Below are 26,662 nucleotides of genomic sequence, written 5' to 3'. Positions count from 1 at the left end.
GCAACTGCAGGACCTGCTGATTCAGTTCTCAAGATACAAGGCAGTGCAATATTTAACACCAAATATAATAAACCAACTTCTCTTCAAGTTAAATGAACAGTGGTTTAACCTGCTGCTTCTGTCCTCATTTTCAATAGAAACAGTAGATCAATGATACAGAGATCAACCGCTGATAGTGATCAAACAGCTGATAGTGATCAAACAGCTGATAATGATCAAACAGCTTGGGACAGAATCATTCCTTTACAAACAGTGTTTAAATAATTTGCTTATATTAATCCAGTAGTCTGCTTGGGATCTTTTCATACATGAAAACATACGGAAAAATATATTAAAACTGTTAGACTAATGTTAGTTGAATTTCTGTTTTGTTTTTTACTTTATAATTTGCCTCGCGGACAGTCTGCTCTCCGGCTGGATACGTGTGGCTGATGCTGTGTGCACTTGGATATTATGACGGGGAAAGGAAAGTCATTTTCTCTGAATGAAAAAACGGCAGCGCACGAGGGAAGCACCTGTGGGTGAAGCTATCCTCGTCAAGTGGATTGATAGCGCCTGAAACTCTGCCGACTGGCTCCTCTGCACCGCAGCGCTGGCAGTTCATGCAGTCCGGTGCCCGTCTCCCTCTACGCCGTTACCGGGTGAGAGAGGAGGAGTCCAGTGCGCCGTTCGTCTGCATGCACGCCATGGATGCGTGCTCGCGCTGCAGTGGGCGGAGCTGGCAAACTGGCGCATGTCTAGAGAGTGAACCGGAATAACGTTGAACATTTCTTTACTAATGAAAGTGCTAAAAAACACTTTCATATAACGTTTGTCGTCCTTAAATAGAAGATGCTAATCCTTAGTATCCATACAATCGATTTTTGCGTTTCAGATCGATTTTATATCAATATACGTCTCCCGTGAAGGACAACTTGCCGAGTACCTATCGATGTAGTTGGATCGTAGGAATAAAAATCGATACATCGATACATCGATGTAGTAGATGAATCGTTACACCCCTACTTATCAACATGGGAGTGGGTAAATATGCTGCTTTATGCAAATGCATGTATATATTTATTATTGGAAATCAAATAACAACGAAAAACAATGACAAATATTGTCCGCTGTAATGGTGTCACTATGAGCGGTTTCTACTGTAGTTCACTAGCTCAGGAGCAGGGAGAAACTAAAACTAGAACTTATTTGCTTTCCGTTGGAATGATGATAAAGTTCCAGAGTACTTGTTTGCGTTGAGTGTTGGCACTCCTAACGGCCATCATTTTAACATTTTGGTTGTTGAACTATGTACTGTTCATCAACACACCCCAGTAAACAACCGTAATCTTTAACGTTGACATAAAGACAGTGGAGTGATTGTGTGCCAAAAGTGCCATTCTCTCTGTGCCCCTATCATTTAGGATCAGATACAGTACTAACTGATTAATCTCAGATAAGGCAGAAGCTCGAGGCTAATGGGACACTTCACACAATGTGACTGGTACACTCACTTTGCATGCAGTGACAGATGCCAGTCTCTAAGGACGGTCAAATTACCGACGCATGTTGTTGGCAAAACACAGCGCCATTACTGATGTGCCAAAACATCTGACTGCAAACCACATAAAGCACACCACATAAATCAGTTTAGAATTACGAAAGAAAGAATGATGTCAGTGGAAATGGTTAGTGTTACAACTTAAAACATTGTTTTACTTTTGAATGTCAACATCAAGTATTGAAACCAATCAATGAACATGTATTTATGGTGTAAAGGTCACTAAATATTGTCAACATTGTCAATTACTGGAAATTTCAAAGAAACTTCTTCAATTGAATTTAAACCAGATCTTCTTATGTGTCTTTTTGGTTGTCTTTGGCTGGTAAAAATTAGACTCAATTCTACTTTTTTTTTTCAACTTAAAAAACTCTCGAAAGTAGCCTTTAGTGTTTTAGAGTGTCCATGATGCATAACAAGTGTTCATAAAGCACAGAAAAGTATGACTGGAATATCGGCTACTACCAGAGAGGTGTTGGGGGTTAAAAATAAAAGCTGTGCTATTTGCCTTTTGGAGTAATTCTTAATACTTAAAGGGATAGTTCGGGTGTTTTGAAGTGGGGTTGAATGAGATACTTATCCATAGTAGGTGTATTACTTACAGTAGATGACGGTCGGCATGCCCCCAGCTTGGAGAAACAGACAGGAGCACCGACACTGGAGCAAAGCAATACAGTGCTGTGGACAGAGACGACAGAAAAACGTATTTTAACCACCCTAAAGTAAGGCTCATCTAAAAACATCTATATCTGTTTATGTGTGCGCTATATTTTAAATATTTTCACAGCTTTATCTTGCCGTCAGACATTCCTTTCCTTCTCCTTTTCGACGGGGAACTGAACTGAAAGTGAAGCTTATCTATGCTCTCTCCAAAGCCAGCAGGCTCAGATGACAAAAAACGTATAGCTATGTTTCACTTTCAGTTTAGTTCGGCATCGGAAAATATTATAAATATTAGGACTGGGACGAGTCACCTATCTCCCGATTCGATACTATCACGATACTTGGGTTCCGATTTGATATGTATTGCGGTTCTACAAGAATTGCGATTCAATATTATGATTTATTGCGATTTTTGATAACTTTTTTAACTCTAGATCATGACTAAAAGTTAAATCATATTCATTAAGTCATCCTCAAGTCAGTCATTGTCAGGAATTATTTATAATTTTTTTTTCAGCAACCCAAAAATCAAAGAATAAAGATATTCCCTCACAAATTAGTGGTATTGTCTTTTTAATTTATAAGGGACATGTAATGTTTTATACTTCTGGTGAAATAATCCAATCAATCTTATTTCCATGGATGTATTTTGTATGTACAGTTCCCTTTGTTAACACCTTATTTTGAAAACCGGATGTAGTCCCACGTGTCTACTTCCTCTAACTTCTCCAAGGTGGTCTCTAGCTCTCCCGTCAGCTCCGTTCTCTTTATCCATCCATGGTCAGCTCCATCGGGGCCGTTTCAATGCAGAGAACACAAATGTCAGTATATGGGTGCTCTACAGTTGTAGCGTCGGCCCATTTGACCACGGAGACCACGGAGACCACGGTGTGTGGCGGCTGGCTTGACCGCACATTACCGCAGTACGATAACGTTTCCTGTCCATGACAGAGTTAGCATGCAGCTTGAGCCAGATACAGAACTGATATGACGTCACGTTACTCAGACTACAACAATAAAAGCGGTAACTTCCTTCTACCTCCTCATAGACTCAAATGAAGCAAATACATCGATTCTGGCATTAAAAAAATCCATTTAAAATGGTAAAAAAAAAAAAAAATTTGATTTCTTTCCCACCCCTACTAAATCCTATATAGCGTTCACTTAAACGGATATAGATATTTTTAGATGAGCCTTTCTTTTAGGTGGCTAAAATAAGTTTTTCTGCTGGCCCTGTCCACCCGGTGCCGGTGCTGCTGTCTGTTTCTCCAAGCTGGGAGCGTGCCAACCGTCATCTACTGTTAGTAATACACCTACTATGGATAAGTACCTCATACAACCCCGCTTCAAAACTCCCAAACTATCCCTTTAAGTTGGCAGCGCTTTCTCTTGATCTTGATAAAGAAAAGAGAAGGGATGCTCCTGACAGATAAAACCTGTTGCAGTGGTTGATAAAACCTGATGTTTCAAGGTAGCAGTTTGGGAGAAGCTGATAATGATGGATTTTAGAGCTTTCTGCTAGTGCTTGAGATGTTAAGACAGTCCTTAATTGACTCGGAAGAGTTCTGATTTTGTGTTACATCGGGCACAACACCTTTTGTTCTGCCACAATCTTATTGTGTCATTGTAGTTGTGAGTCGCTGGTGTCAGCAGCAGTAATTTTAGCCTATCACTCTTTGAAAGAGCCATGTTAACAGAGCTGCATTTATCAGTCTACTGGCACACTGTCTGTACATTGTGCATATTTCACGTGGCTCATTGGCAGGATTAATTGCCAACAAGTCCCCTGTGGTCCAGGAATGCAATAACCTACTGACCCGAATCATCCTCTTGGCTCAAAGTCACTGTCTATGTTCTGGCACTGTTACACCTGGGACTAAGACTTCACTTAACCTCACACTCACCCCGCCATGCATCCTAACATCAGGGCAGTCAGGGATTTTTATGTTTGTGTGTAGCGCTGGGGCGATTCGTCAACGTCATTTATGTAATTGATTACAAAAATACGTTGATTTGCATAACAATAAATTAGTCATTGGATTAATTGACCAATCGACATAAAATCGTGAAAAATGGTGATCAGTGTTTCCCAAAGCCAAAAATGACGTCCTCTAATGTCTTGTTTTGCTCAGAACTCAAAGATATTCAGTATACTGTCATGGAGAAGTAAAGAAACCAGAAAATATTTACATTTAAGAAAGCTGTAATTCTTAAAAAAATACTCAAACATATTAATCAAATATCAAAATAGTTGACGAGAGATTTGAGCCTCTGAGGTATTAATACTAAGTCAAAACCTGTAATGTGTGGGCTTCCATAACTGAAAGAAAAAAGAGAGGTTAAAACATATGTAATTCATGCTTCCTTGTCAAAACCTGGTGCCTACATTACCCAGAATTCAATACGAACGCTGACAGTTCAGTCAGAGATTTGGGTGTGTTATGCTAGTAGCAGCTAATGTAGCCTTGAGACGTTCGCCTGCAATACTTCACACAGCTCCACACAGTTCTCTCTAGAGACACAACATGCTTTTACAACTTGTTTCTCATATGCAGTAATACTCTCTAAGACCTGTCAACCCTGTCTCCTACAAAATTACATTCCCAAACAACTAAACTGCATTCTCAATTACGTTTCGACGGCAACTTATTTTCTCCTCGATTACTGTCGCAGTTTTAAATCGTTTTAAACACGTGGTTAACGTTGTAAATTGAAACAAAACAAACTACGCAACAAAACTCCTTGGTTAGGTTTAGGCAACAAAACTCCTCGGTTAGGTTTAGTAAAAAAACATCATGGTTTGGCTTAAAATGACTACAACATTGAAACAAAACTAAAGAAAAATGCAATAAAATTACTTAGTTTTAGGTTTAGGCTAAATAAATAAGTGAACATTGACTTTTTGTTTCACATGGGACATGAACAGCGCCCTCCTGAGGAAAAGTCCTGTTTGACCCATCCACCACCCTTCGCCCGCTCGTAGTGGACTTTATCGCTTGTTATACTCGTTATTATACCACTTAACTTTCATTAACTGTGGTCTGCGCGTTGCTTGTTGTACTATGTCACTTGCTGCGGCCTTCCGCTGACTTTTACAAACATATTTGTGATACGTCCAAGACAAACGTAATCCGCGCCAAAATATTTTTCCCTGCAAATGTAATTGAGGATGCAGTTTAGTTGTATGAAAACATGATTTTTAGGAGAAAGGGCTGGACCTGTAAAACCACTTTGACGTGTAAAATAGACCCTTTAACCAAGTGTTTTAGTTGCCTAAGTCTAACAACACCTTAACAGTAGTGCATTTGCCATAACCACAACCTTTCCCAAACATCAACCATGCTGTAGCCAACATGTACAGATTTTGCAGAAAGCAAGAATTTAAAAAAAACTTTGGCATTCTTTGATATAAAAAAAACACATAAATGAACATATTCTGGGGTTTGCAGAATCATCTTTATTGGTGTTCTCGTCAGGCAGTAGGGTTGCATTTTTCTAATAGTATGTAGACCAACAGGTATTCATAGTATGTATATAGAGTGTAGACAGGTGATGTTTGTTGTGGTAGAGCCACCTCAATGTGAATTCTTTCTCTTGCACGGTATTGTCTATGATGTCAATCAGTTGCTCATACTGATTGACCTCAATTGGATTCCAAGCAGGATATAGAAACAGACAAACAAAAGTAAAAAGCCAAGGCTTAACTACAGTAAATGGAAGCCATTTATTGTTTGGTGCTGTTAAGAGCACTAATGCAGTACGATTTAGACTTTAAAGCATTGCTAATGCTATTACAAGTATATAGGAAGAGGTGGAGGGGACTTCCACATACTGTTGGTTTGTCACAGCATAAAGAGAAAAGCTTCTTTGTTCCTCCACATGTACATTTACTTGCACTATTCTCATGTCATGTCTAAATACATAGGAGGTTAAAGGTTATGTTCTGGGTCTTAGTGGGGTGCCCCAGAATCTGCTTCATTAATGGATTATCCAATTGTATATGGTGTAGCGTGCATTGTGGATCAAGTATCATAGTGCAGCCACTCTCCATTGACACACAGCCTGTTCTCTATACACGGCTGGCTTGTTGTTTGAGCTCCCTGCATGCTTTTTTGTGTTTAGGTTGCATACTGTGGGGTTTAAGCTGAGGGTGAGAGGGACCTTACGTGTCAGGTTTGAGGTCACTTTAGTTAATATCAGACAGATCCAGTCCATTAGATGCATTAATCTCTTCAATCCCTCCGCCGTCCCAACTTTTAGTTGTTGTAGAAGCATCAAAGCCCTAGATTTGTTTTGGCACCTTTCAGGGATTGCACTTGTTGTCCCAGAGCTCTGGGAAATAAGTATCGATTCCAAAGTATAGATGTATTTTCAATAAGGAAGTCAGTCGATTAAAATAACTAATCGTTAATCACATGATGGGCCATAGTTAACCGCAATTAATTGTTCAAAATTATTCTCCCTTAAAGGGAGACTTGTCAAGTATTTAATACTCTTCTCAACATCGGCAAATATGCTGCTTTATGCAAATATATGTATATATTTATTATTGTAAATCAATGAACAACACAAAACAATGACAGATATTGATCCAGAAACCCTCATAGGTACTGCATTTATCATAAAACAATATGCTCCAATCATAACATGGTAAACTGCAGCCCAACAGGCAACAACAGCTGTCAGTGTGTCAGTGTGCTGACTTGACTATGACTTGCCCAAAAAAAAATGTGATTATCATAAAGTGGTCATGTCTGTAAAGGGGAGACTCGTGGGTACCCATAGAACCCATTTACATTCACTGATCTGGAGGTCAGAGGTCAAGGGACCCCTTTGAAAATGGCCATGACAGTTTTTACGCTCCAAAATATAGCGTAAGTTTGGAGCGTTATTTAACCTCCTTCACGACAAGCTAGTATGGTACCAGTGGATTCCTTCGCATTTCTAGTTTCATATGAAGTATCATCACTCTGGCTTTAAAACTGAGCCCGCTACAACCTAAGTTGCATTAATGCGTTAAAGAAATTGTTGGCGTTAAAATGAATTTGCGTTAACATTATCGCGTTAACTTTGACAGCCCTAAGTTTCAATTAATCTTTTTCAATTGAATACAATTGAAAGGAAAAGGATGGAGTCAGGTGGTCAGTTCCTATAATGCATTTCCACTTCATTCTCTAGAAATGTAAATGCAAATGTATTGCTCTGCTAACTACTACGACCCACAAGCTAACGTTGTGGTTTTATTTATCAGTGAGGCTAACATTTGCCCCAAATTACATTTGATTGGATACATTTATATGTACGTCCTTAAGCGCAGGATCAAAGGTCATCAAAAATATTTAGTGTTACAGGAAGATAAGAGGGAGGGAGTTTGGTCTGAAATGTTTTTTTCAATCTATTTGGCGTATACCAAGCGATAACTGAACTCAGTTTAAGGTTTCTCTTTCTCTTTCAAGTAAATGAATGTTTATTACTGCATCATTCTCTGCTCCCCTGTAGAGTGTTTTATGGTAAAACTGTTGAAGCATGGTGATTGCAAAGCTCACAAAATCTCCTCTTTGTGACCCTGTTGTCAATAACAGGTGAACCATTGCCTGTAAACATTAACCAATTAGACAGACAGATTGTTGTTCCGCCGGGCAGACACACAGCTGACAACCTGCTAAACTAAACTAAATGTGTGGTGGAGACTTTTACTGGGAAAGTGGCTGCATGTCCGCGACACTACACGCAGCATCGTAGCTGCTAAGTTAACGCTCCCGGACGCTGAACTGGGTTCTCAGTTGTCTGTTGTGCTCACACACTGCAGCTGGTGCGAGGCACAAATCTTGTCGGTTAACGGTTAATAATCGGTTAACGAGGGTCGGTTATCGGTTAAGAACATATTTCAAAATGAGCATCCCTAGTGGAAACAGTAGGGCTTGTACACGTTGTACAGTGCCAGAAACAGGTTGTGATAAGGAAAAAGGAAAAAAAGGTTTTAAAATGTGTTATAAATTGAGAGAAATACGGGAGAACTGTGAGCTCGAGAGGAAACCGAGAGAGGGCAATGAAAAATACCGACAAAATCATTAATTGACAATGATTTTGGTATTATGATGCATTAAGATTACAGATTCATTGATTGATTGACGTCCACCCTAAGAACTGATCTCACACAGACTCCGACATCATCTTCATGATCAGCGCAAGTGTTTGAGAGCAGGAGGGTGCAAAGGCTTCAAATGCTGTATGAGAAATAGGACAACACTTTGGTTGTTACCTGTGTAGAGGCCATTATTATGACACCTGAAGCACTGCAGACTTATAGAAAGTGTACATATCGGCTCAAAAAGTCTGTAAGAGTGCTCTCAAAGACATGTCATGTTCACTGTAGGACAGCTGCGGGCCCTCACAGACTTATTAGAAATGAATGTCAAAGTCTGAGGGTCTGTAACGATGGACTTTAGGATTGGGTCATAGGGCAGCTGGCATACAGTAAGGATTGCTCTAATGCAGATAAGAAACATGTCATGTATAGTTCTAGTGGTCAATGTTCAAGCTTACAGTGTGCAGCAGGCATACAGGTATAACAGAGGGAACCATGTGGAAAATCAGCAGGCAACTCAAACCGGTGACAGGAGCAGGCACACAGGAAAGGCTGGACCGTTACAGCAGGCAGACAATACAGACTTGAAGGCGGCTGAAACTCAGTGGAGGCAACCTGTGGGCAGGTGAGGAATGACATACTGTGAAACATTCCAGAAAACACTGAGATCAGGGAGGGAGACATTCAGAGGCTGTGTCTGTCTGAAGCTGAAGAGGAGACGGGGAGACAATGTACAAGTACTGGGCAAAATCTGAAACAGTAGCATTTGACTGGAAATGAACATTTGCGTCTAAGATAAGATAAGCTACGCCTTTATTTATCTCCAGATGTAGGTTCAGGTGTTACAGCAGCACAAAGACAGAATAACAACAATTAAATACACAAGTAGAAATAAGAAAAAATAAAATAAGAAGAATATACAACTAGTATAAGAGTAGAAACTATACAAAACTATACAAGAATGATTAATTAAAATCACTCTCTTATGTGGTAGTGACAAGTTAAAGAGACAAGTTTCAAATTAAAGTGACCCGGAGTGGGCAATATGACGATATATATCCTCAAAACGATCTAAAAACTCTGTCGGATATGTTTTTCTATATGGTTTCTATCTCGATATAAACTAGGTCTATATTTATTTCTTTTTTTGCAATAACTTCACTTGCAGCTGTTATATTCATTTTGCACTCAAGTTCTTAAAATGAGAAAATACTCAATACTTTGCATTTGTCAAGTATTTATTTCACACAGAAGTATACAAAAATAGGCTTTACCATGTGGTAATTTCATATAGACTACTATTTATTGAATTAGCAGAAAACGTGCTGTATAGATCCTATACAGAGGCTGTCTCTATTTGCCATTTTGATGCCATTTCAAATGAAATTTAAAACAACTACATACATTTGCACAACCAAGGTTATTTTTAGAACATTAGTGCAAAGTGAAACGCTTCAGATACGGTATATAACATGTTTAAAGGAAGATTATGGTTTATTACGACTTGGCTTTTATTGTCTTCAGCAATCTGTTTTTGATTATGACAACATTACTCAGCAAAGTACGCACTGGTTTCCGCAAGTTTTTTTCCCGACGCTCTGTCTTACCATTTAAAATGTTCCTTTTAACAATATCCTCAATGTTAGTCAACATAGAAAGTTAAAGTTTATTCCATTCCACATTTCCATCCTAAATTGACTGAAAGGTGGATAGAGTGGTGCAGGAATGAGTCCTAGTCAATGGTTTTCTGAATGGGTTTTTAGTTAGATGCCTGAAATAAGATCAGTGGTTAATACAAACTGAAGATAATTTATTGTTTTGTTCAACAATATTGAATATGTCAGTAAATATTAGGGGTGGAAAAAAAATGTCTTCACCTATGTATCGCATTTGTTTGTTTTTTTATGATTTTGAAATCGATTTTTGCTGGAATCGATATAAACTGGAAAAACAAAGTTCGGAAACTTGTGTTTGGTGGATTATTTCTCTGTTGTTACAATGCTAATTGGCATTGTATTTTACATCGTTGGAAAGCCTGTTTATTTACCTTTGCAATGATGTCCAACTTGTAAGGAACATGCATTTGTGGGATGAGCAGCACAGCTGATTATGTGGGTAGCGCCCAAGAAAAATTTGCCAAAATGCTCCGTCAATGGTAAACAGTGTATTCCCCTGTTGGTATTGACTCTTGTTTTGAGTTGTTTGGTGGATTGGATGATTGAACTCTCTATCAGTAACAAGGAACAAACAAGACATATTGATTCATTTAATACACCATCAGGAGCCTCATTAGCGGTGGAAGACCCATACACAGCCACAACAGCCTGGCACCTCCTCCTCATGCTGGTCACCAACCTGGTCACACGTTGCTGTGGGATGGCGTTCCATTCCTCAACCAGGATTCATTGCAGGTCAGCCAACGAGGTTGTGTTGGTCACTCTAACACGTACAGCACGCCCAAGCTGATCCCACAGGTGTTGAATTGGGTTGAGGTCTGGACTCTTGGCAGGCCGTTCCATTCTCTCTACTCCCACATTGTGGAGGTAGTCTGTGATAACCCTGGCTCCGTGGGGGTGAGCGTTGTTTCTTGAAGGATGAAGTTAGGTCCCAGATTGTGGAGATATGGGATCGCCACTGGCTGCAGAATCTTATCCCGATATCTCCCTGCATTGAGATGGCCTTCAATGATGACAAGCCTTGTTTTGCCAGTGAGGGAGATGCCGCCCCACACCATGACACTGCCCCCACCAAAAGCTGTTACTCCATCGGTGCAACAATCAGCATAACGTTCTCCACGTGGTCTCCATACTTTGACCCTGCCATCCAACTTTGGCAGACAGAACCTGGACTCATCACTGAACATGACATTCCCCCACATGTTCAGGTTCCATTGTCTGTGTTGTCGACACCAGCGCAAACGGGCCTGACGGTGAAGGGCAGTCATTGCAGGCTTCCTGGCAGAGCATTTTGGCAAATCTTTCTTGGGCGCTACCCACATAATCAGCTGTGCTGCTCATCCCACAAATGCATGATCCTTACAAGTTGGACATCATTGTGAAGGTAAATAAACAGGCTTTCCAACGATGTAAAATACAATGCCAATTAGCATTGTAACAACAGAGAAAAAATCCACCAAACACAAGTTTCCGAACTTTGTTTTTCCAGTATATTTGCTTCATTTGAGTCTATACAGGGTTAGAAGGAAGTTACCGCTTTTATTTTTGTAGTCTGAGTAACTTGATGTCATATCTTTCCGTATCCTTCAACCAAAACAAACAGCAGCTGGCTGAAGCAAACCGAAACGAAAAAGTCTAAAACGTTGGAGGGTTTGCGTGGATACGACCTGCACCCTCCTATTTTAAATCCAAAGTGGTAAATGCTACACATCCAGTAAAGGATGGAAACACTTTGGGTTTCACACATTGACAGGAAAAGCAGAGCTAGACATCACGGCTAAAGCTGCATGCTAACTCTGTCATGGACAGGAAACGTTATCGTATCGCGGTAACATGCGGTCGAGCCAGCCGTCGCTCTCATCTCCGTGGTCAAATGGGCCGACGCTACAACTGTAGAGCACCCATATGGTAAATGGTAAATGGATTTGCATTTATATAGCGCTTTTCTAGTCTTCCGACCACTCAAAGCGCTCTACACTACATGTCAGCATTCACCCATTCACACACACACTGATGACAGAGGCTGCTAAAGGTGCCAACTTTGCCCACCAGGATCTGATCTAAATACTCATTCACACATCGATGGCTATGCCTTTCGGAGCAATTTGGGGTTAAGTGTCTTGCTCAAGGACACATCGACATGTGACCCGGAGCAGCCGGGGATCAAACCACCGACCTTCCGATTGGTGGACAACCTGCTCTACCCTCTGAGCCACAGCCGCCCCATTTACTGACATTTATGTTAAATGCATTCAATGTAATGCATTTAACCATGGATGGATAAAGAGAACGGAGCTGACGGGAGCGCTAGAGATGGGCTTGGCGAAGTTAGCGGAAGGATACACGTGGGACTACACAGTTAACAAAAATCGCAATAAATCGTAAGATCGAATTGCAATACTTGTAGAATCGCAATACTTAAAAATCGCAATACACATAAAATTGGCACCTAAGTAACGTGATAGTATCGAATCAGGAGAAAGGTGAATTGCCCTAGTGAATATTTCACTCATGAATTTTTAAGCTTTTATATGTCTTAAATATAGGCAGTTGCTAACAGGTGGCTAAATGAGACTACCAAACGTCATCACGCCTTTTCATCCTCGTTGTGTATATTCGCGTTCATGCGGCCGTGTAGTTTGTATATAGCCTAATGTTAGTGATGACATTCACAGTTAAAAAATCATAATTGTGATGTTCATTTGTAGAGATTATTTTACGGAAAGAAATGTGTAAGTATCATAAACATTCGTTTGCCACAGAGCTTATTTTCTGCAATAATCCAAAACCCAATGTAAAAATCCCATTGGTTTTGTCGAGGGAACCCAGGGTGAACCACTCTATGAAATGACTCAAAGAGAGGTGCATCATTTGTAACACATTAAGAATTCGAGTGGTAGGAGATGAATAGTATTCATAAAATTCTACCCCTCATGAAGCTGTATGTGTATTTACATCTTTATAATCAAGAATTCATACTGGGGCTCTGAAAGTCACTCCGCTGCATTCCGCCTGCTCACCTTTAAGCGAGAGCCGGCTGTATTCTTAGTCCAGGTGATGCTCTCATGAACAGTTTGCAGGTCAGGTATAAATCAGAGGAGCCACCGTGTCCTGTCAAGGGTATTTCCTGCACTCCAGTCTGCCCGCAGGCAGATTCCTGTAAGCACCTGTAAGTACTGTACTCTACTGTACCTAGTTCAGAAAAGGTAACGTGCCCTAATTTAATTTCAACATGCCTTTCACTCTGCTGCGGCGCTGTAAAGAAGTGGTTATAAATCCACCATAAAGCCAGGGGAAGAGGCCAAGGTGTTTTCAGGGATATGTATTTTTCATTGGTTTGGTCTGCCTTTTCAGGCTGTAAATATTAAGGCCCAAATCAAGCTGTCCATTGTAGGAGCACTTAGAAAGCATGCGTCCACAGAGGAAATGGACCCTTAGCTTTGAGATCTGTATGAGATTAAGGTTTGGGTCAGCTCTTGTAAAAAAAAATTAATAAAAAGGCATCATGAGTATTCAAACACATCACATACAGCCTATAAAAATAGCCGAATGATCCCGAGTGCAGCTTGAAGACGAAGATGAAGGTTAGAAAACGGGTGTGACGCATGTACACTTGTTTTTAGTCTCTTTCACGCCTGTCCATCATAACCTGATAAATAAAGACCCTTTCAGGCCCCAAATTGCATTTCTTTGACAGATTGTGGGTCTTTAGAAATGTGTTAATGGTCTAATGTACTTGGATGATCACTTGTGTTTGACAGCCATTAAACATTCAGATAGAGCAATTTGCTGTGATAATTTGAGTATTTAACTCATTGTGTTTTTTCCCATGGTCCACAAGGCTGAAAATAGTTTAACCTAAGTTATCATAATGGATTTGGCATTGAGTGAAATTGCCTCATTTTATTTGACTATTATAAAATATGCCTGAACATTTCTGAAGTTCTGCGGTGTGACAGCAAATCTTTATGAATAACCTGTTTAATCTAATGTAAATACATGCTCCGTCTCCAGGAAATGCATTGTTGTGTAAGGTCACATCCAACAATAGAGAAGTAGTCCAGGTTAGATTGTGGTACAGTGATAAGCACAGCAGTTTCAGAATGGGCACATGCTGCAAGTGGCTTTAGTACAGCTTAATTCATAGCAATGAATGAGGGAGAGAGGTGGGCAGGGTCTGAAATGAACTTTTTTCAGGCAGGCAACTATTTTTTTTGTCTGCCACTTTTGAAATCCATGCACTAAATGAAGGAATAACATTTTAGATCTGATGTCATTCAATGTTCGATATATTTTACATAAAAAGCATTATATCCATGGTAAATTCCAGTGTTTGAATTACACCGTTGTTTCTGGGAGAGCCCTATTGTTCGGGGGTGGGAGGCTACTGTACACAGTACTGTACTGTACTTTGCTATTGTCATCTATATTGGTTGTATAAAACACACAATTCAAATGATTATGGTTATTTCAATATTTGCTTTGATAAATAAAAAAATCTTCAGTAGTTTTAACTATGTATTCTAAGCTGCTTAGAACTAGTGTTAGGAAGTTAACCATAATAAACTGGGGAAAAAAGTTCAGAAACTTGTGTTTGGTTGATTATTTCTCTGTAGTCACAATGCTAATTGGCATTGTATTTTACATGGTTGGAAAGCCTGTTTATTTACCTTCACAAGGATGTCCAACTTGTAAGGATCATGCATTTGTGGGATGAGCAGCACAGCTGATTATGTGGGTAGCGCCCAAGAAAAATGTTCCAAAAAGCTCTAATAAACAGGCTTTCCAACCATGTAAAATACAATGACCATTAGCATTGTAACAACAGAGAAATAATCCACCAAACACAAGTTTCCGAACTTTTTTAACTTTTTATTTATTCAAGTTTCTTGCCAAAAACATTATTTTATGAGATTACATTTGAACACATCATGATAACGTTGGAATTTACCTTCGCCCAATACTCATTTGTACTGAACAGAGTTTGAACACACCATAATGGAACACGTTAATGTTAGTAGCTCCGTTATTTAGCCAGTCAAGACTGCGCTGCCCACCGGCTGCTAACAGGTAACGTTACTAACTCTGCTTCTGCTGATTTCAACACAGATTTGTTGTTCAGTGTCGCATTTTCAGGGAAAAATAGGGTGCACCCTTAGGTTTAGTAGCGCCATGCTTCTGAGCGCTTATTTTTCTCTCCGCTATGGCTCCGGTACCAAACACACTGAAACATGATAGAGCGTGCTTATGCGTCACTGTGCATGCGTAACTGTTGGAAAGCATCAATACAGAGGAATCGATAGTCACGAAAGCATGAGATGCCAAAGAATCGGACAACTGGGAACCGGTTCTGAACGGGAATGATTCTTCCCATCTAATGTTTTTCCTGCCTGCTAAAGTGGCGGATGGCCTGACGATTTTATCCTCTGCTGCCAACAATTTACCCACACTTTGCGGGTGATAATTTCTGGGACAAAGATTCTGTGTGAGGCGAAAGGGACAGGTGCATGCCAGTGTTCTAAAGACAACCAGGAGTTAGTTGTTGTAGTTTGAGTCGATGATTTTACCAGCTTTTAGCACTGTCAGATGTTGGAGCTGGAGTAGCGTCTGTGACGCAGCCCATAGAGACAATGAAGGCACTTCAGGCGTTAAACCTGTAATGCCTGATTGCTGTATTTTGCATCAAAAATCGTACTGTTTTCTGTGTCATTTTCTATCAAATCTGAACACACATTATCCACATATTTTTAGATTCAGTGTGACTTACACATTCCAGGGATATCATTATCTATGAATAAATGTCCGTAAATCTACTCAGAAACCATAGAAAACGATCCTCATAAGATCAGAACATGCCTGAGAGTCATCAGGCTTTTCATTTTTCTTCAAAGTTATCCAGTGAATAAGTCCCTTCTGTAAGACTGTCCGATATTTGTGTTCATGAGACAAAAATCTGTGATGGTTAAATAGGCTAAAGCTGTTGTTCTGGACAATATTTGTCATTGTTTTGTGTTGATAATTGATTTCCAATAATAAACATATACATACGTGTGCCCACTCCCATGTTGATAAGAGTATTAAATACTTGACAAATCTCCCTTTCAGGTACATTTTGAACAGATGAAATTAAGTATCATCACAATCATGCGATGAATCTTGATTAAATATTTTAATTGATTGACAGCCCTATATGAAATATTTGTGTTATTTATTGGGCAAGTTTATTAGATGTCATTTCAGCACCAGGTGCTGTTCAAATAGCCTGGTGCAGAACGAGGCACAGTAGATATGCTTACAATGCTTCACTTAATGTTGGGACAGTACTAACTACATGTCACAAGTTCATATTCATTGGGATTTACATGAGCCTTGTATTTACTTTGTTATCTACTGTAGATTTATGTAAAATCATGTTAATTTGGATTTAAACTGTGAATATGAATATATTTTTCGCTGCAGGGCCGGATTTGGCACAGCTGCTATTTGCCTTACAGGCACCGTAGTACCAGCATTATCAACATTACAGTTCTGCTTTAAACTTATTAGGGTGGCTACAGTTGGCAACTGAGAGACAAACATGAGCCCATCTGACCTGTGTTTTTTCACGATTTCTGGCCACAATATTACACAACTCCTTTGCTGGCTCTGTCCCCAGATGTTGTAGCACAGAATGTGCTGAAACCCTTTTGTTTGTGTTTGGATCAGTAGCTCAGAGACTGAGAGTCTAAGATCAATCAGATGTAGTGGATATGTTTCAAGTCCCCCACTTCTCAGGGAAAAGAAATCAAAGGAATTGGTCAGATATTGATGCTAGTGTATATCAAGTCATTTCTTTGGTTTGGTAACTTCTTAGCTGGAGAGGAAGTTGCTGGTTTTAATACATGGATTTCTGTGATTATGGCTGTGGTTGTTAAAGACTAATGTTTGTATTAGAAAGGTTCCATGAGTGAGAATGTGGAACTGCATGTGCAAGGCATGGAGTTGCTCAAAAAAATATTAGCGCACACTAAATCTACACTGGGTAACTAAAGGTAAAGTATAAATAAAATATCCAAACCACATAGCAATGGTGCACAAATTAAGTTTATGGCAAGACAAGCAAACAGGAAGTGAGGCATATTTCCTAAAGACTTAATAAGGTCCCCAGCTAGCTGTTACTTTCTTTTATCAGGTTTGTTTGGGTAGATGGCACAATAGTTGTGGTAATTGTAAGTTTGGCCTTGGTGGTGGTATTATACCTTTGGTAGAATATAAGTCTCAACAAAGAGTGTTGACAATTAGCTATGTGAAGTATTCTGAGTGAACCGCACATTGGGCCTCATGCAGCTGCATTCCGTTTTAGTCTTTTTTAGGGGGGTACAGGGAGTCTTTAGGGGGAGATAGCAGGTCAGCAGTAGATGTCACATAGAAGTGGTGTGCATCATCTGAAAGCTAGGAACCTGAAGATTAATTTGAGATACAGCTCAGCTCTGTGCGTCAAGTTGTTCTAGTCATAAATCAGAAATAAACGTAAATTCATAAATTAATTATTTAAAATAAATTGTGAAAGTGTTAAGGGTTTATGATGGAATTATGTGATGGTCATTCCCATGCTCTATTATGTCTTTACTACACTTCTATACTACAGCTAACAATTATCTTTATTCTCGATTAATCTATTGATTTAGTTTTCTTTCATTTAACGGATTAATCGTTCAGGGTATAAAATGACAGAAAATGGTGAAAACATGTCAAATGTCTTGACATGTACCTCCGAGTCTGAAAAGTGAAGCCAATGCAGAAGTGCCTTAAACTTGCATTCTTTCTACCAGCCAGCAGGGGGCGACTCCTCTGGTTGTATAGAAGTCTATGAGAAAATGAGCCTACTTCTCTCTTGATTTATTACCTCAGTAAACATTGTAAACATGAGTTTATGGTCTCAATCACTAGTTTCAAGTCTTCTTCAATACAGCATGATGTTCATTTAGTAAATGATGGTCCCATTTAGAGTCAGATAGACCATAAAGCAGGGGATGCTTTAGGGCGTGGCTACCTTATGATTAACAGGTTGCTACCACGGCTTCGTCCAATCCGGGAGTTGTGTGTGTTTTTGTCTTAGAACTTTAACCCTTTCACAGTGTGTTTTCACTTCATGAAAGTTAATTGTAACATTTTGGTCACCTTATGTCTTATTTAGCATTCTGTTGTACTTAGCTTAATCCTCGTGTCACTTTTGTTGCAAAAAAAACAAGATTGCGACGGACAAAATGCAGAACTCGAGGCTTCAAAACGGCAGTCCACAAACCAATGGGTGACGTCACCGTGACTACGTCCTTCGGTCTGACCAAAGATATTAAATGTACGATGAGAAAATGGAGAAAAGCAGCAAAATCCTCACATTGTAGAATCCAGAAACGGAGAACGTTTGGTTAATTCATTATCACGATGGTTGCAGATTGATTTTCTATTCATCAAATAATCAGCTTATTGTTACTTACATACTTGTATTTTATTGTTCAAAAAAAGTAAGTTTATGAAAATGTTTACACTTCATCGGGTTATATTTACATCTTCAGATATAAAGTTTAGATAAATATGAACTTAAAAACATACTAAGCACACACATGTCCATATTTAACTGATTGTTATAAAAAGAAGGATTTTCTTCCTGTGGTAACATAAAGTATACAGCGGTGTTCGGTGCTCAGCACAAACTGCTAATTAAAAGTGGAATGTGGAACACTTTTAGAGGTAAACACATTAAACTTATTCCGTAATTGAGACTGCCTTTTGAATAGAATAGAGTGCAGGAAAAGACACCAAAATAGAGCTTGTTCATCAACATCATCTCCCTGGAGGAACATGTCCCCAGCACCCTGGCTGCTGGTTACTTTTCCTTTGCGCCCGCCACCCGGCTACTCGCTTTTGGAAAACGGCGCCTCTGAAAATAGGAAGCATATGCTAGAACAAGGAACGCAACTTCAAGCAATACTTGTTCCTTAACATTAGCACAGTGTAAAGATACTGAAGTGAAGTTGAGAAAAGACTTAGTTGTCAGTTGCATGTTCTCAAAACATTGTATTATACTTGCAAAAGAAAGTGTGAAGGAGGCATGGATAACAATCCCAAACTGGCGCCCACCACTAATTATGATGTGGGTACAAAGAGATTTTTGCCATTCTAAAGGGAGAAGGGGAGTGTAGGTGTATTAATTCCTATTCCTTCCTGCTTCCTTGACTTGGAAGTTCAGATTTAGAAAAATAAACCCCCCCCCCCCCCCCCCCCCCTCAAAAGAAAAGAAAAGAAAAAACAAGAACTGTCACATTGACTGACGCCAGTCGTATGTAGCATCTGTGTTCCCACCACTGCTCCCTATAGTATATGCCACACTGTGGCAATGTGGGAAACTGACAATGTCAATTTATCAGAACAAAAGAATTCCTCAGCAAGAGGAATACACATCTTTGGGCCCTGGAGACAAAAATCATTCCACCCCCACCCTTACCTGTATCTAAACAGAATGTAGGACATTCACAACACCAGAAATAGAAATTTCACTCACAATTATCTTTTTTGAATGTATCCCCTGCAGTCAAAAGTTAGGATTTCACTTTAGGAGTTAGAGCTGCACTTTAATGCTAACTTTCTTAAAGTAAACAATAGAATGAAAGGCACTGAGATGAGCGGCAGCTGCAACCCAAGATCGGACAGTTTAAATGAACTGACCTGGATCCATTTTGCCCTGAATCTTAATTTCTATTATTACATTTCGGAGCTGTATAATTATGTTGTGTTTCTTTTCAGGTGTCTGATTCTGTAGTCCCCACAATCGCTTAGTGTTTGGGTAAGTACTCAACCTCATTTTCCCCTCCTTTCCACAACAGTACAATGCTGAATAAGCAGGCACAGACACTGCTGTAATCCCCTCCTAATTGTCTTTTCAATTTAATTTAATTTACCATAAATTGTTTTCACGTAGACAATATTAAAGGGATAGTTTGGGTGTTTCTCAGTCGGGTTGTATGAGGTACTTAACCATAGTAGGTGTATTACTTACAGTAGATGACGGTCAGCGTCCCCCCAGCATCCAGGATCACCTGCTCTGGAGCAAAGCAATATAGTGCTGTGGACGGGGACGGCAGAAAAACGTATTTCAGCCACCTAAAAGAAAAGCTCACCTTCAAACATTGATATCCATTTACGGCAATCTGAACTGAAATTGAAATATTTTTGTCATCTGAGCCTGCTGGATTTGGAGAGAAAATAGATAAGTCTTCACTTTCACTTCAGTTCTCCATCGGAAAGGAGAAGGAAAGGGCTGTCTGACGGCTGTGAAAGCTGTGAAAATATTCTAGCTGTAGTGTACACTTAAACAGATATATGGTAGATGTTTTTTTTAAATGTTTTTTTTAGGTGAGCATTTCTTTTAGATGGATAAAATATGTTTTTCTGCCATCCCCGTCCACAGCACTGTATTGCTTTGCTCTGGTGTCGGTCTGTCTGTTTCCCAATGCTGGGGGTGTGTGGACCGTCACCACTGTAAGTAATACTCTGACTATTGATAAGTACCTTATACAACCTGACTTCAAAACACCCAAACTATTACTTTAATATATATTTTACCTTTTAAAAGAACTGTTGCAGTTGTAGTGGTGGCGAGAGTAAAGAAAAGTCTTTATATGTATAGTCACACACATCTTTTATTTCTTTTTGGGACATTTCACATGCACATCTCCAAGAGTATGTTTAGTAACTAGTAGTAATCTTGTATCACAAAACATTTTCTTTTCACAATTCCACCTCCTTTTTTAAAATTTTATTTTACACATTTTCAATAATGCAGTGAATTTTTTTTTTTATCCTAATCAGCCATGTTGCGCAACTTTGATATGTTGCTTTGAGTGTGTGTGCTTCATGCTTGCCAACAAATATTATCTAAACGCATTAGTAACGGTAGTTAATGTCAGTTGTGGTCAGTATGTTGCAGAGTCATGCTGACATTCAGCCAGAAGCGGATTATTTTGACTCAAGATTTTCTCTTATAATTCATCAAATCTGAATCTAACCTATTGTTCTGATTTAAAGATCCTTTTGTAAAGCCGTTTCATAAAGGCTTAAAATGTTGACATAGTCTTCTGGTCCAGCTCAACCGTTTTGCTGTATTGAACTGGAAATGAACCATGAATTTAATATGCACACATGCGCTGTGGTCCTGCACGAGTTTTACTACTTACTAAGTACACAATATAAAATACTGTTTCTAATTATCAGATTATGATAATTAGATACAAACACCTGTTCATTGAATCATCTTAGGCAAAATATGTATTTTGTTCTTAATTTATTATTATAATATTTATTCTATTATTCTAATAGTTCGAAGCTTCATTCGTAACGTTGACATTAAAGTTCTAAATCAACATTTTTGCATGTCTGTTCATTCTACACTAATCGGTGTTTCCCCAATATTCATTCTGCAGCACTGGCAGCCTCAGCATACACGCAGAGCTGAGGAGAGGCCAAGTTAAGAAATATCGAAAATATTGAGTATTGCAATATTATGTTTTGTGATAGTGTATCGATTCTCAAAAACACTATCGATTTTTTACAGTCATATATAAAAAGTTATTTTATATAGTTTACATGCAAAGATTAACTCTCACTCAATTCTGGCAAGTAACCAAGCACATAGTAGGGCTGTAAGAAAATATCAAGTATCGCGGTATTATGTTTTGTGATACTGTATCGATTCTCAAAAACACTGTATTGTTTTTTTTATATAGTTATACATAAAAAGTTAGTTTATATAGTTTACATGCAACGATTAACTCTCACTTAATACTTTATTTCATTGGCAAAGAGATGCTCCCTTTCAGTGAATGTATCCTCTAAAAGTAGTACTATGATGTTGGATGTTACAAGGACTGTGATGAAGGCAAATGCAGATCCCACTGTTCTGATTGCACAACCAAATTTTTATCCAGATTTTATGCATATGGCGGTGTGTTTATATATGACAGTTTTCCTCAAATTTGATTTACAAACCGCACTATATCGCCTTGCTTACAGTATCGCAATATATCGAGATATATTGAATCGTAACCCCTGTATCGTGATATGTATCGTATCTCCAAATTCTTGCCAATACACAACCCTAGTCTTTACCGCTTACAAACAGGCTCGGTAGTAAATAGTAGGCTATACTTTTTGTAGAATTTGATTCAGGGGGTGGCTGCGTAGGATTGTTTCAAACTTGTGTGATCCAAACATTTCACAATAATTCCAGAGCGTTGTAAAGTCCAAAGGTCAACATTTATTGAAAAGAGATAGGTGTAATCATTTCCAAAATTCACTACATGTTTTTATCTAATGAAACAATCTGCGTCAATCCATATTTGTTGGCGTTTAGCCTTTCACAAACTTTTTCACTGTGGTCAAATAACTGTTTTCTCTTGCGCTTGCCAAAGCCTTGGTCACACAAATGATGGCACACCTACAAGTTATATATCAGCTACACGTTCATAAGAAAGTAGTTTTTTCGCTGGACATTATGACCAGTGTTAGTGTTATCAGGGAGTTTTCTTGTTGGATTTGTTTGCGGCTTGCGGAAAAAATGGATCAGACAAAAGGCGAAACTACCACTGCAGATGGTGTTCTGGCCTTCATGCTATGTCCAACTGTGTCGCTCTCGGAGCGAGTTAAAGGGCAGGCGAGAAAGCAGGCAAATGAGTATTTTTAGAATTGATACTTCATCTGATCGGCTCTTCTGATCGGACTTTGTAGAGACCACCGATCAAACTATTTAGAATGAATATCAGCTGATAGCAGTCGTTGGCTGATTAATTGGAGCATCCTTATGTGGTGATTTTGATGCAGTGGCCAAAGTCGAAAATACAGGTCATGTGATGCATTGTAGTCTTCGAAGACTATCCCGTACACAACAAAAGGAACAGCTGTAAAACAATTATGAACATTTACTGAGTTTCACACACTCAGAAATCAAAAACATTGAAACCTGAAGAAGCATAAATTCAGCTTTCATGTAAAAAACACAAAAGGGTAAGAATATCTTGAAATTTACATTAGATTTATTGTAAAACAGCAATAAATAGGGAGATGAGAGTGATGGCTGGCTCCACCGCACGTTACCACGATACGATAACGTTTCCTGTCCATGACAGAGTTAGCGTGCAGCTTTAGGGTTAGGGTTAGGGTTAGGGTTAGCCTCAGCCTCTCCTAGCAATGTGTGAAACCCAAAGTGTTTCCATCCTTTACTGGATGTGTGGCGTTTACCACGCTGGATTCAAAATGGGGTGCAGGACGTATCCACGCAGACCCGCCAACGTTTTATACTTTTTCGTTTCGGCTCGCGGCGGCCGGCTGCTGTTTGTTTTGGAAAGGAACGGATATGACGTCACGTTACTCAGACTACAACAATAAAAACGGTAATTTCCCTTTACCTCCGCATAGACTCAAATGAAGCAAATACATCGATAAAAACAAAAATCGCGATACATGGTTGAATCGATTTTTTTTTTCTTTTTCCCATCCCTCATATTTGTTGAAATTCTTATTACATCTCAAAGCATCAATAAATCAAATGCTCCTACTTGATGTAACTCTAGCAGGCCACCAAGTGAACAGTTACCTCCTGGGTCGTAAAATACCTGTCAACAATGAAATATGCTTGTAGAGCTTATTGCTGCATATTAAGTATGCATTTGGTGCATTAGTTAAGCCTACAGTGATTCTTTGTCTTTTTCTCCTGATAAGCTGACTCTTTGTTGCCGTTATTTCTGATAAGCTGCTGAGAACTCCCTTAACTGACAGATCAAAATTGTGTTTGCATGTCCTGATAACACTAATGGTCCTTGCTATAATTGATTTAAGATACAATTTCTGTGTTTTAGTCAAGCTTGTGTGATTTAAATTATAATGGAGAAGTGTAGTAGTGAAGTAGCTGTAAAATTTAATGTACAGCAAATACAGTATATTGCAGCATATTGAAGTGTAAACGCAGACATTGAAATTGGCGAGCTCCGAGGTGTTTGTGTTTAGCAAAGCATGCACAGTGGTTGAATACCAAAATGTGATATATTTTTGAAACAGATGGCAAGGTGCTCATATGGGAACCTGAGCTCTTCTTCACTGAATATGAAAATGTTGAACAGGTTGTCCAAGAAGCTTCATTTCCCACTACGGCTTTCATTAACACACTTTTATTCTTCTAGTAATAATAAGCTTACTTGTGCCCTGAGATATAGGGCAGACGAAAGAGCTACTTTTTTTTTTTTACAGACAAAAACTGGCAAAACTGTGGCCTTGATCTGTATTATTAGACACAGCCCTCTCCACCAAGATCGCCAAAAATACATAACTCACACTTGCCCAGTGTGAGCGTGTTTTATGGTCTGACAGGTGTCCAAAATTCTGTTTTTTTAGAGGAGGGGTATTGTGCTTTAGCTCCTTTTCAGTGGGGATGTGAGACTACTTTGCAGTCAGATGTGTGCAGAATTATTTTTTTTGTCATATTTGTTAGGGCTGGGCAATTCACCTATCTTCCGATTCGATACTATCACGATACTTGCCAGTGCCGATTCGATATGTATTGCGATTCTACAAGTATTGTGACTCAATATTGCTATTTATTGCGATTTTTTAGTTTTATACTTCTGGTTAATATAATCTAATCAATCTTATTTCTTTCTATGTATTTTGTATATACAGTTCCGTTTGTTTACATCTTATTTTGAAAACCGGACATCACACGTGTATACTTCCACTAACTTCGCCAAGTCTCTAGCTCTCCCTTCAGCTCCGTTCTCTTTATCCATCCACGGTCAGCTCCATTGGGGCCGTTTGAATGCATAGAACACAAATGTCAGTATATCGGTGCTCTGCAGTTGTAGCGTCGGCCCATTTGACCACGTAGATGAGAGTGACGGCCGGCTCGACCGCATGTTACCACTATACGATAACGTTACCTGTCCATGACAGAGTTAGCATGCAGCTTTAGCCGTGCCTCTCCTGGCAATGTGTGAAACCCAAAGTGTTTCCATAATGGATGTGTAGCGTTTACCACGCTGGATTCAAAATGGGGTGCAGGACGTATCCACGCAGACCCGCCAACGTTTTATACTTTTTCGTTTCGGCTCGCGGCGGCCGGCTGCTGTTTGTTTTGGAAAGGAACGGATATGACGTCACGTTACTCAGACTACAACAATAAAAGCGGTAATTTCCCTTTACCTCCGCATGGACTCAAATGAAGCAAATACATCGATAAAAACAAAAATCGCGATACATAGTTGAATCGATTTTTTTTTTCTCATCCCTCATATTTGTTGAAATTCTTATTACATCTCGAAGCATCAATAAATCAAATGCTCTGACAAAAAAGAAAAGAAAAATAATCTTGTATCTGTGGCTGTCGCAGGACTGTAATAAGTCCATCCAGTCATTTTATTAGGTCCTAATGAATTGATTGAAAGACCTACCTGCCTGCCTACCTACACTCATTGCACGTCACCGGAGTCTTCCAAAAGCTGCTAATTTCACAGCTGTGAGTACTAACGCTAGCCATGTTGGTTGTTTAAATTTAGAATGATCATTTAGGGGGAGTGGCTTTGGGAGGAGGCCCGAAGCAACGGACTGTCAGTGTTGCAGACTTGGTGACTTCTCGCTAGAATTAGCGACTTTTAGAGCTAGTGCTGCCAACTATTTTCATTGGAAAAGAGTTTGAAAACTAGGCTTGTTTTTCAGTTGGATCATTTTTTAAATCTAGCGTACTCTTGCTAGTTTCTTAAGGTTACCGACCCTACCTTTAAACACAACACATCAACATTTAGATTAAATGAATCTGGCTCTCTGGGGCCTTTGGAGCATCTGAGTAGCAGGTTGTCAGTCTGTGAAACTGCAACGTTAGCTAATGTATTGTTAGCTCGGCAGCTAAAGTGGAGACTGAGAGCTGTCAAAAGGATTATTGTAGATGATATCTGATAGTTCTGGCATTGATGTGACTTAGAAGTAGTTTGTCCTTATTATTATAGCAAAATTAGGACTGTCAAAGGTAACGCCATAGTAACGCATTAACGCCAATTTGTTTTAACGCCACTAACTTCTTTAAGGCATTAATGCAACATGTGATTTTTAGGTTGTAGAGGGCTCAGTTTTAAAGCTAGAGTGAAGAAAACCTAAGAAGTCAATTTGTACCAATGGATGGACCAATACATACTAGACATACTAGCTTGTCGCAAAGGAGGCTAAATAACGTTCCGAACTTCTGGCGAGGAAAAACTGGCATGGCCATTTTCAAAGTGGTCCCTTGACCTCTGACCTCCAGATATGTGAATGTAAATGGGTTCTATGGGTACCCACGAGTCTCCCCTTTACAGACATGCCCACTTTATGATAATCACATGCAGTTTGGGGCAAGTCATAGTCAAGTCAGCACACTGACACACTGACAGCTGTTGTTGCCTGTTGGGCTGCAGTTTGCCATCTTATGATTGGAGCATATTGTTTTATGCTAAATGCAGTACCTGTGAGGGTTTCTGGACAATATCTGTCATTAATTTGTGTTGTTACTTGATTTCCAATAATAAACATATACATACGTTTGCATAAAGCAGTATATTTGCCCACTCCCATGTTGATAAGAGTATTGAATACTTGAAAAATCTCCCTTTAAGGTACATTTTGATCAGATGAAAAATGTTA

The 26,662-nt window shown here is 39.3% G+C and overlaps 1 protein-coding gene across 7 annotated transcripts in view; it reads left to right on the top strand.

Moving 5' to 3' along the window:
* The window catches only part of lpp (LIM domain containing preferred translocation partner in lipoma), a 231,385-nt gene that overhangs the window by 22,453 nt on the left and 182,270 nt on the right, over positions 1-26,662 (top strand). For 4 of the 7 annotated variants that reach the window (XM_074636655.1, XM_074636659.1, XM_074636658.1 and 1 more), the window contains exon 3: positions 19,751-19,790. The exons of the other annotated variants lie outside the window; for them this stretch is intronic. The gene's annotated coding sequence lies outside the window, so the exon portion shown is untranslated. The remainder of the gene's footprint in view (positions 1-19,750; positions 19,791-26,662) is intronic. 7 annotated transcript variants of the gene reach the window in all.

The sequence above is a fragment of the Sebastes fasciatus genome, chromosome 5, assembly GCF_043250625.1.
Source record: "Sebastes fasciatus isolate fSebFas1 chromosome 5, fSebFas1.pri, whole genome shotgun sequence".
In the NCBI taxonomy this organism is placed as follows: Eukaryota; Metazoa; Chordata; class Actinopteri; order Perciformes; family Sebastidae; genus Sebastes; species Sebastes fasciatus.
This window is presented reverse-complemented; position numbering and strand designations above follow the sequence as displayed.